The sequence below is a fragment of the Pleurodeles waltl genome, chromosome 3_1 (genome assembly GCF_031143425.1).
Source record: "Pleurodeles waltl isolate 20211129_DDA chromosome 3_1, aPleWal1.hap1.20221129, whole genome shotgun sequence".
NCBI classification, from domain to species: Eukaryota; Metazoa; Chordata; class Amphibia; order Caudata; family Salamandridae; genus Pleurodeles; species Pleurodeles waltl.
In genome coordinates, this window is record NC_090440.1 from 1,471,729,153 (window position 1) to 1,471,735,032 (window position 5,880).

Below are 5,880 nucleotides of genomic sequence, written 5' to 3' on the forward strand. Positions count from 1 at the left end.
GTCATTCCGACCCTGGCGGTCCATGACCGCCAGGGCCGGGGACCGCGGAAGCACCGCCAACAGGCTGGCGGTGCTTCCAGGGCCATTCTGACCGCGGCGGTAAAGCCGCGGTCAGAAAAGGGCAACTGGCGGTTTCCCGCCGGTTTACCCCTGGTCCAAGGAATCCGCCATGGCGGCGCTGCTTGCAGCACCGCCATGGGGATTCCGACCCCCTTCCCGCCATCCTGTTCCTGGCGGTAAATACCGCCAGGAACAGGATGGCGGGAACGGGTGTCGTGGGGCCCCTGGGGGCCCCTGCACTGCCCATGCCACAGGCATGGGCAGTGCAGGGGCCCCCTAACAGGGCCCCATAAAGATTTTCAGTGTCTGCTGTGCAGACACTGAAAATCGCGACGGGTGCCACTGCACCCGTCGCACCCCTTCAACTCCGCCGGCTCTATTCGGAACCGGCTTCATTATTGAAGGGGCTTTCCCGCTGGGCCGGCGGGCGGCCTTCTGGCGGTCGCCCGCCGGCCCAGCGGGAATGTCAGAATGACCCCCTAAGTCCCTATGGGATAGTTATGTGCATCCTATGATGTTATCTTCAATTCCATCTACCTCAAATTCTAAGTTAGAACTGCAATTGAAAGATGATTGTTTACATTCTATATACCCCAGAAGTTCATCTCTTATGTGTGATAATTGTAAATACAATTTTGGGTAACAAGCTAGAGCTGGGCAAATTGAGGTGTGAGAGCACTCAAACGTTAAGAGCATTAAGTGGCAAATGTACCAGATTAACTGTAGATCGCTCCCTAGATGTAATTCACAGCTATTTACACTTCTTGGGGAAAATAAGCCAGAGATTTTGGGCCAGATGTAGGTAAGTAAGAAATTGCGACTTGCAATTTGAGAGTAATAGCGACTCGCAAATTGCAACTCGCAATCCGAGATGCAGAAATGTGTCTCAGACACCTTCTTCGACTCGCTATGGGGTCGGTTGCAGTTTGCGACCCCATAGCGAGTCTAGGCACTCACAGGGATGATGGCCTGCACCATGTCTGTGACTGCTTTTAAATAAAGCAGTTTTTTTTCTCTTTTTGCAGCCAGTTTTCCTTAAAGGAAAACGAGCTGCAAAAAGAAAAAATACCGAAACCATTTAGTTTCGTTTTTTTCAGAGAAGGCAGTGGTCCATAGGACCACTGCCTGCTCTGAAAAAAATTTTTTTTTGCATTCACAAAGGGGAAGGGGTCCCATGGGGACCCCTTCCCTTTTGCGAATGAGTTACCATCCACTTCAAGTGGATGGTAACTTCAAGCGATGGTAACACATCGCGATGCGGTTGCAAATAGGAAGGGAACACCCCTTCCTATTTGTGAGTCAGAATCACATTTTGAGAGTCGGTACCGACTCGCAAAATGTGATTCTGCATCGCGTTTGGCATTTTGCGCCTCGCAAACTGCGTTTTTCGCCGTTTGCGAGGCGCAAAAGGCTTCCTACATCTGGCCCTTTATTCTTAACAGAAACGTGGCTTAGAGAAGAGTCTCTGCCTGAGGTAATAGTGACTATCCCACAGTGCTACTCTATAGCCAGATGTAATCAAGAAAATGAAAATGGGTGGTGGGGTTGCCATAGTTTATAGAGGAGACATGAGTGCCAAAGTTACCTCATTAACATTTCTGGATATGAAAGCCTCTTCTTTTCTATAGAGTTATCCCTGACCTTTACTTTTTCAGTGCTGGCATACCGTCCACCTTGAACAACTACCCGCGTTATACAGGCCCTGCCAGATATCCTGGCTGAACAGAGCCTGCAAAAGGCAAACTCGACCCAGTTGGGTGAGCTAAACCTACACTTTGAGGACAGTGGATGCGAAAGTGTAAAGAACTTAATACAGTATTTTTGGAAAATGGGTTATTGGTAAGGCCAGGTAGGTACCTATACTTAGCAATAGGCCACTAACCTTCACTTAGGTCCAGTTAGGTTTCAGTAAATTAAACCCAGCTCAAACCTTGGTAGCTTGGCAACGAGCGACAAGACTTAACTTAGGAGACAGAGTGTAAAGCATTCAAATATCACAAAACAGTAATTAAATAAAACACAGGGAACAGTTTAAAAATCCAAAACCAATTCATAAACATAGATTATATTTGTATCTTTAAAATGACACAAAAATGAATAAAATCGCATAAGGGGAACCGGAGATATGAATTTTTAAAGAATTATTGTTTTTTTAGCGCCTAGAAACAAAAAGCGCCAATCGGGTCATCTGGTTGTACCTCAACCGGGGAAAAGTCAAAGTTTAAGGCTGACCGCAATGGAGCCCTGCACGGCTACAGCTCGCGGGAGGCCTCGGTCAAAAGTTTACCTTCGGACTTAGTCTTTTTTCTGAAGATTTTCTTCAGCGGTACAAACCTGCCAGTCCAATCCGACCTCCTGGAACTCTTCTCCTGATATGCGTCGCGGGAGCCCTCGGTGGAGATTTTTACCTTCGGACTTCATCGTTTTTTTGAGGTGAATATCCTTCTACCGGGGTAAACCTGGATCTTGATCCGACGTCCTTGGAGCCCTCCTCAAATACACTGGCTGGGAGGTCCCAGTCAACATTTTACCTTCGGACTTAGGGGGTCATTCCAACCCTGGCGGTCATCGACCGCCAGGGTGGATGACCACGGAAGCACCGCCAACAGGCTGGCGGTGCTTCCCTGCCCATTCTGACCGCGGCGGTAAAGCCGCGGTCAGAAAAGGGGATCCGGCGGTTTCCCGCCGGATTTCCCCTGTCTGGGCTGAATCAGCGCCACCATGGAGATTCCGACCCCCTTCCCGCCACCCTGTTTCTGGCGGTTTTTACCGCCAGGAACAGGATGGCGGGAACGGGTGTCGTGGGGCCCCTGGGGACCCCTGCACTGCCCATGCCACTGGCATGGGCAGTGCAGGGGCCTCCTAACAGGGCCCCAGCATGATTTTCAATGTCTGCTTAGCAGACAGTGAAAATCGCGACGGGTGCAACTGCACCCGTCTCACCCCTGCAACACCGCCGGCTCCATTCGGAGCCGGCTTCTGGGTTGCAGGGCCTTTCCCGCTGGGCCGGCGGGCGCTCCTTCGGCGGGCGCCCGCCGGCCCAGCGGGAAAGCCAGAATGGCCTCCGCGGTCTTTTGTGGTGACCGCATGGCGGGCGGCTACCGCTGCCCTCCGCGGTCAGAATGACCGCCTTAGTCTCTTTTTGGGAGATTTTCTTCACCTGGACGAACCTGCAAATCAGGCCGGGTCGCGGTTGAGGCAAGCCGGCTAGAGTTGTCGCGGCGGGTAGGTCCCTCTATGGAGCTTTTTTTCAAAAGTACTCCAAACTTCTCCAAACTTCTGGGGCTTCTCCCAGGTGTTCTTTTAAGGTTCCTTTGAGGTCCACAGCTCACCCCAAGGGTCCAGAAGCTCTGAGATGATCCTTGGGGGTGCGGACTAGAACTCCCAGAATGCATCTGGTGCAAACTCCTTTTTGGCCACTGGACAGTGGTCAGCTGGTCAGTTTCTTCAGGAGTTGGTGCAGGGGACTCTGGTTAGCAATTTTTTACCTGTAGCAAACAGGGAGTCCCTCCTTGAACCAGTTGAAGCCAGGCAAAGTCCTTCTTGGCGTGAAGCGCAAGTGTGCAGCTGGTGCAGTCCTTCTGAGTGCAGGTTCCAGGTGCAGGTCAGGGGTCCAGCAGGGCAATCCTTCTTCTTCTGTAGTTCTTCCTTGTTGGATGTGGTAGGGAACTGAGGTGTGGGTGCAGGTCTGCCAGTTTCATCCTTGCTCCTGGGTGAAAAACAGGGGGGGCCTGATTCTTCAATCAGGTGCAGGGTCCTTCCCCCTTTGATGACCACTTCCTAGGAAGTGTGGCACAAATCAATCCCAGGAGGCAACATTCCTCAAAAATCCATCATGGCTGAAAGTGATTTTTGGAGGTTACATCTGGCTGAGCCCACCCACTGGTGTGGCTAAAAATCATAAGCACACCCCTCTCCTGCCCTCTCCTAATCTAATCAAGGGGGCACCTAGTTGTCTGGGGTTGCAGGATGTGGGGGTGTTGCTGGGTTGCTCCAAATGTCCTTCTCTGTCTTTGAAGACCAGTTTGGCAGCCTTCCCCCTTCCTGCCTCACCATCTGTTGAGGGGAAATCCCCTCCCACAGGCACATCTCTTTGTGTGAAGCCAGGCCACTTCACACCTCATCAAGGCAGCCTGGCCAGGCTGCCAGAGGCTGGCCAATCAGACCACAGCAGCAAAAACAATGCAGGGCTGAAGTTGGCAACTTTTCAGGTACAGTTTAAAACTCTTTACCTGAACAAGTTATATTAAATCCCACAACTGGAAGTTGTGGGATTTATAATAGCAATTAATTTGATACCAAACTCTTTGTATCTGTCACTTAAGGGGACTTTTGAAATTAAAATAAAGTCTCCCCATTCTAGCCTACGAAGGCCATTCACTACAGTGAGGGAAAAACAAATTTGGCTGTTTTTACCTCACCAGGGCTTATAAAACTATTTTTATAAGGTCCCTGCTTATAGTTACATGGCACCCAGCCCTAGGGGCACAGAGGGCACACCTTAGGGCTGACTTATATGTAAAAATAAGGTAGTTTAAGACTTTGGAACTACTTTTAATTCCAAAGTCGAATTTGCATATAACTTTAATTTAAAAGCAGCCAGCAAGGCAGGCCTGCCTTTAAAATGACACTGGGCACTTCAGCAGTGCACCTATGGGTGCACTACCTATGCTGGGGTCCCTAAACCTACATGCCCTACCTTATACTAGGGCCTTATAGGTAGGTTGACTTAGCCAATTATAATTAGCCTAATTTGCATACTGATTTTACACAAAGCACAGGCCCTGGGACTGGTTAGCAGTACCCAGGGCACCATCAGAGTCAGGAAAATACCAGCAAAAAGGGGAAAATGGGGGCAAAAAGTTAGGGGGCCTCTGCAATCAGCCCTGTGTTCTCATTGGGTGAGCTAAACCTACACTTTGAGGACAGTGGATGCAAAAGTGTAACTTAATACAGTATCTTTCTGCTAGTTAGCTCACATAATTGACAATGGATCCCACACACAAAAAAGAGCACCTCCCTGACCCTATTTTTACTAACATTCTTAATATGAGGTCAGAAGCCATTTTTCCAGTATGCTGGTCAGATAATTAGATCAATCCGTTCTTCCTTGATAGAGAAGAAATGAAAAGTATACCTGTCAACAGCCAAGATTAGGGTGATGTTCAGCAAAATTGACAGCAGCTGGTTCATACACCACCCTCCTAAACTCTATCCCCAAAGCAAACTGTGAAATATCAGACATGATCTTAAAGTTTGGGGACTGGACAAAAGACTCCCTCGATAAACTCATTCCTTTGAGAATGCACAAAACTGGCAGGCTGCACAGGCGGGCCCTTTGATCCAATATGACAGCTCCTGGAAGTGGAAAAAATGTTATGCAGCTTTACAAAACGAAACTACAAGAAATCAGTGAAAAAATACAACTGCTGTAAGAGAGTCTCGAGCCATCCATCTTGGCACGAAGATTGACAATGCAAAATAACTATTTAAATAGTTCATTCTCCTATGAAATTTGCTATGAAGCACTTGGGGATCTCACCGTCTGTATCTTGATGCAAAATGCTGAGCAACTACTAAATGCGTGCCTTAAAGAAGTAGCATCATGGTTATCTGCTACCTGCTTAAAATTAAATGGTGACAAAACTGAAGTGCTAGTAGTAGGAAATAAATCCAATAAATCCACTATCTGGTCTGAACTAAGCTGGAAAGACTCTTTAGGGGATCATCCTATGCCTAAATCAGGGGAAAAATGTCTGGTCATCTGGATCAATAGCTAGCTCTCATTAGAGTTTCAGTCCAAGAAATTAGCTGCAAGCT

The 5,880-nt window shown here is 48.6% G+C and overlaps 1 pseudogene; it reads right to left on the reverse strand.

Annotated features, from left to right (window-relative positions):
* Window positions 1–1,142: 1,142 nt before the first annotated feature.
* Window positions 1,143–1,263, reverse strand: LOC138286291 (small nucleolar RNA SNORA35; annotated as a pseudogene).
* Between the last annotated feature and the right edge of the window lie 4,617 nt (window positions 1,264–5,880).